Source organism: Telopea speciosissima, chromosome 1 (genome assembly GCF_018873765.1).
Source record: "Telopea speciosissima isolate NSW1024214 ecotype Mountain lineage chromosome 1, Tspe_v1, whole genome shotgun sequence".
In the NCBI taxonomy this organism is placed as follows: Eukaryota; Viridiplantae; Streptophyta; class Magnoliopsida; order Proteales; family Proteaceae; genus Telopea; species Telopea speciosissima.
Genome location: NC_057916.1, coordinates 17,969,362 through 17,975,561, shown reverse-complemented (window position 1 = coordinate 17,975,561; position 6,200 = coordinate 17,969,362).

The window sequence follows — 6,200 nt, the reverse complement described above, 5'->3', positions numbered from 1 at the left end:
GGATGCACCAGGGTTCCCATGGGCGATTATGGGAAACCCTAAAATTAAAATGTGGCACCATGGGCTAACCCAGGGTGTGCAAAACCCTAAAGATAAATATCTTGGTCTCCCTAGGGAACTATGGTTTGATCCCTGGACCGTTGTTTAGCCAACATTAACACCATTAGATTTAAAGGAGAGGGGTGTAGTTTTGAAAAAACATTGGAGTGGCCTAAGAAATCTCAAGATTTTTCACATCATCATAAGTGAAGCTTTAATCTTTACTTGAAATGAATTAAAGAAGCTAGCCTCAGATATTCACATTCAGGAATTCAGCTTATGTAATAGTTCAAAAAAAATATAACATATGACTGTCGGGTGATTGAGACAAGTAGTCCACTAAGTCCTCTGCTCACATGATTAATTTCAGTTCAAACAGAGTTTACCAAGTAGCAAAATAGAACTCTTAAAATCTAGGACTACGAGAGAGTACACAGTCGTGGTTGGAGTACCGTAGGCGTGCTTGGAAGAACATATGGATGATGCTAATACATGGGCGAGTATATGAGTGAAATATATGAGCTTGAAACTTGATAATTGGCCTATCTAGACCATCCAGTACTATCTATCCAATGGTCAGAATTCCCACATCATTCTTTCACATTGAATGAAAAATCTCTCCCCTATTGGATATCTCTGCACAACTCTCATTAGCTCCCGCACTAGTATGAAGACCACATAGCCTGAGAACGATCCCACTCCTTTATTATTATTATTGTTGTTATTGTTGTTGTTGTTGTTCTTAGAAGTCAATTAGGAAATGATCTCTTTCTTCCATTATATATATGTACTACATTTAACTTTCTTTAGGATCATGGAGCCTAAAAGGGAAAAAATAAGGAGAGAGAGAGAGATTATGGATTCAATTCTATGTTATTGTCGTTTTTTTGTTAAAAAAAAATTATTTATTTAGTTTCTAATTCTTCTCATGCCTCGGCATGTGACACTTGTAGTGGAAGAATTGGTGGGTTACAGCATATGCGATTGACCAATTACTAAAACCAAAAGCCCTAATACAATATTGGCCAGCTACATCAATCTTTCCTCTTTAATTATGCTATTTTCATAATTCAAACATTTTAATACATGCCTCTGTTAACAGCTGGCAAGTGCTTCTCACGTCTCCTTTCTTTCTTTAGTACGTGTGCGCACCTGAACCTGAATCATCCAAAATTATAGGGTTATGTACATACCTCCAGCCTTCAACACAGTATCTAATAATATTGAAAAGGAAACCCTAACTATAGATTATTTTTTTTTAAACACTTTTCAGCAACCCTAATTTAAAGAATGAGAATTAAATAATCATTTCTTAACAAATGAAGACTTATAGGAGGGATTTATGATGTTTCCACTTTTAAATCACAAGAGGACAAACGGAAAGCAAAAAAGTGTTTTAATTCAAATTATTGTAGATCCCACAATCAGAATCTTGGTGGGTAGTCAGCACTCATTGTTGCCTAAATATGCAAAAAATTGTTTTTATCATTACTTTCTGTGTAGTAGATTTCTATTAAACTTGGGTGGATCCATGTGATAAAAGACTTCACTTGTCATTCTCATTTCACTGATCACGTTTTAATCTGTCATTACAGATCTGGCCGAGGAGAACCATAATGTAAATTCTCCCGGCCACATATACATATATATATTTATATATGATTGTTCAGTTCAATAAAGAAAAGTTTTGATCAACATAGATATATTTCATATTGATTTAATAAATTTAAAGTTGAAGGGCAATGCATGTTATTTAAGAGATCAAATATGATGAAAATACCCTTTTCATCCATTTTTTTTTTTTTTCCAATAAATCATAGTTTTGACAAAGCAATATTAGTTTAGAAATCAATTATTAAGATCGACTTCTAACACAATAGATTTCTTATCAATGTCTGTCTCCACTCTCCACCAAAATCGTACAACTGAGGTTTTAGGTTAAGAATAAGGAAAAGTTCATAGAAGTGAGTCCACCATGACAAGCAAATGCAATAATACCATTAGATTTTATCACTGTAAAATAATATTTGAGAAAAATAAAGATGAAGAGCTACCGTTGACCTCGAGGTGAAAGTGTTCATCAGTTATTAAAAGTAAAGACTTGGGATCAAGTCCCTGGCCGGCGCATTTAGAGAATGAAACAGGTAGGCCCGAATGTCTCCTGTTCATATGTCAAGCTTCCGAATAAATAGAGTTGACCATGTAGGAAAACAAACCAATCGAAAAATCAAATTCAATATATGACCAATCCAAACCATTCTCTAGATATCCAATGGTTAGATTTATGTCATATCATCTTTCCTCGTGGTACAACCGGATGTGAAGTCAAGAAATTTTTCTTGATTGCATAATCCAGAGAAACTTTTTCCAAAATATTTAACTAACTATTCAACCATTTATCTTTCTTGATTTATCTTTAAATCTGATTAATGACATAGATGTGGAGTCCATCATCATGTGTAAACCTACCCTTTGTTTGCCTCAAGGGAGCATGACTGTAGCAATGAGAAACCTGATTAAAAATAAAAATAAAAAAACCTTAGGATTTGTGAAAAACCTAGCTAGAATTGAGGTTCTTCTCCATATATATTAGAATTTGGAGGCAAGCAATGGTTGCTTTTTTAATATTTAAGGGGAGATTAAAAAAATATATAGAATTAGAATTAATGCAATTTGGAGTTTATTGAATGCTAGCTGTTCTGAAAGATCAACTTGTTAGAATGCAAACTGGTCCCTAACCCTAAGCTCCAAAATGGTGACTTATGGAGTTGTGGTGTCTCCTAAACCAACAGGGTTGTTTTATGTTTAAGCATCTGACTTCTTCTAACTTCTAAGTACTCCACTTTTCCTTTAATCTCATTATCCATACTAATTAATCAATATTATTATACCAAATTAATGAACCTGTACTGTATTACTAAATATACATGATTAGTTAAAGTAAAGGGTGTTTAAGGCTATGAAGGTTGGCCTCTCTGTTTTTTTTTTTGTTTTTTTTTTTTTTAATTAATTAATTAATTTTTATTTTTTGTTCTCAGTTCTCACCATTCAAATAAACAAGTTGAGGATAATTAAACAAAAAGGAACAATTAATTAAGATGATTATAAGAACATGTTTATGATACCAGGTGGTCCTAGGGCTAGGAGTAGTAGTAGTACTACAGGGACCAGTCTAATTATTAAACCAGGGTCCAGTTGGGACCGGCCTAAACAAGCTGGTTCGTTCTGGGACCGCCCTAATAAATAGTAGTAGCTAGCTCTTCTTCTCCCAATAAGGGTCAATTGTTAAATAAGGACGTGGGCTGCTGCAATCTATTATCTACCCACCATTATGGTTTTAATTAATGATAATTAATTAGCTAATTAATTAATTAATTCTCCTTCTCCCCAACTTATATGCTATAATGTCTCCTTGATCCGGATCTAACCCCACGTAAGTGCCATTGTCACGTTCTTCCTAATCACTGCCCCAACCTGTCCTACTTTCATACTACAGTGAAGTACCCCCTCCCCACTTAATTACAGAAATCCTTGCAGATGTGAAGGTGTCAGGTCACCCATGTAAGAACCATTGTCACCTAGATTTGGAATTGGATCTTCTTTTGTTTGGATTTGGGTCCTCCCCTTGGAGGGCATCGCCCAATGAGTGCCTAATGAGGCATTCAAAGGCTGGGCTGTGTCCCTTTTCTTTTGTTCCCTACATTCTTTTGCAACTCGTGCACCTTGTAATAAGTGTGGGAAGTGGAAATTTTTTGCTTAAAGGCTTCAAAAAACTAATGATATTAGGGTTCTTTTATGCATCACTGTGCCTAGTGAAATATAAAGTTTTAATATTTGCCTCATGGCAGTATATGGGTTAGCCAATGTGATAAAGGATCAAACAAGCATATAATTTCAAATTAAAATGAATAGAAGTAGTTAAAATTACAACAACAAAAAAAATGCTATTTTGTATTTTATGTCCCTCTCCATTTAATTGCATTTTGGTAATTTTACTAAAATATTGAATCATAGTTTGAGCAACTTTCCTTGCTTACCTTGGAGTAAAATTTGGCTACGGAGATGTATGTGGGGTGCTATATCACATGGACTAACCAATATATTGCAAAATGGCAAATAGTGAAATGCTATACTTCACAAATCATAGTGAAACCAAGAAGGACCCTTAAACTAAAAAAAAAATGTTCAGTTTTAACCAAATTACTTATGTTTGTGTAGAGAAGTATACAACAAAGAACTAAAGATTATATTCGAAAAGTATTGAAAATTTTAATTAGGGTCCTTCTATGTGTCACTATGCCTAGTGACATCTTTAGTTAAAAGATTTAGTAAATTTGTGGAATAGTTACATAATTATTAGGGAAAAAGAACTTTATGGGTGTGCATGGAGCCTGCACCAAACAAAGAGGGGGCGAAATGACTGGCCCACCCCCATGAAAAGCGGAAATGTCACCCTGTTGACAACTTCCAAACTCAAAAGTGCGCTAAGTTATTGTTCCACCCCCGTGAAAATTGAAAACCCATCCATGTTGATGGTCGTGCGCATGTTCTCATTGGCCCCCGTGCTAATGCAAGGGCTACACACCCAATTAACAATCTCTTGGCCTAAAAATAAGGGAAAGAGAACGCTTGTGCGAGGCCCCTGCACCCAGACACAAGGCCACGTGAAATGACCGTCACGCTCTGAGGGATTCCCGTATTTTTATGGGGGTGCGATGGTCATTTCGTGCGACCCTGTGTCTAGGCGGAGGGGCCGCGTTCCGCACACTACCAGGTAGGTGTTCTTTCTCCCTAAAAATAATTAGAAAAGATTATATTCTACATTTTAATTTCACTTTACTTGCAACTAGGTAGAGAATAAGAGCAAGAGTTCACAACACTCTATATTTTTTTGTATTTATCTTACTACTCCTTTAAAAAAAATTCAAATGTATAGAATTTTCCTGCTTTAGTCGTCCCCTGTGAAATTTATTCATATTTTAGTAACATAATTGTTTATTTTTCTGAATAAATTCTGTAATTGGATATATTTATCTCATTTTATCTATTCCACTATTGGGTTTTACATGCTTTTAGTCATTAACTAGAAAAATAGCTTAATTAACATAGCTTTATGTGTCATGCAAAATAAGGTTCATCGTTGTGAAAGAAAATATATAAGCATGGTATTTTTTTTATTTTTTTTTGGTAGAAATAAGCATGGTATTCGTTAGTATACGTTTAAACGTCACATTATGAATGAATGTTTAGCCACTGATCAATAATAATAAGGGTGAACAGCCGCTGGCTCGGTTGGTTGGAGGTATGCCAATTGAAGTGCTTGCCCCCAGGAGCTCATTGGTTCGACTCTCCTCATCACATTTGTGCCATCAAAAGAAAACACCTTTTCTCCCATCTCCCTTGGTAGTAGTAGTTCTGTTGGCTTGTCTTGTGGATTGCCCATCCTATATCTTCCAGTCAAGGCAAACCAAATTTGATATGTATCTGGTAATGGCATTACACTTACCTCGAGGGTAAGGACAAATCTGGTAAAAAAACATCCCAAGTGCAAAAGGCTTCGCTACCACTGTGGGGTCTAAGGAGGGTAATAGAGAGCAGGACTCAGCACAACGATAAGGTTGTTCCATTGCAACCTAAGCAGTTGCGAGTAAATCTTTACTTTATAACCTTTATAGGGTATGAGTAAAATTTTCCATTACCCAATGGATAAATGGATTAGATGGGTAAAGCTAGGGGTGAAAAAGGGCTAGGTTGGGCCAGGTTTATTAAAACCCCAGCCCGCTCAACCCTGAGTTCTTAGCTCAGCCCAAGCCCAAGCCCAAGCCAGCCCTGCCCTGATTGACCCTGATCAGGCTAGGCTGGGCTAGGTTGGACCAGATTGACATTGATTTTTTTGTCATTTGTCTTTCAATACACAAAAAAAAAATTGAGACATCATCTACATCAATCATTCTCAAAAATAATCCTGAAGGCTTAAAGCTTTGAACATAATATGTAATAATTAATATATATAGTTATATAAATTAAGGTTGAGATGGACCGGAATCAGCCAGAGGCTTCACCTCAGGCCTGGCACAGCCCGACCTTGGGCCTGAAATCCCAGCCTAGGCCCCGTCCGGACTCAGGGCAGACTCGGGATCACAAGGCCAAACTTTCACCCC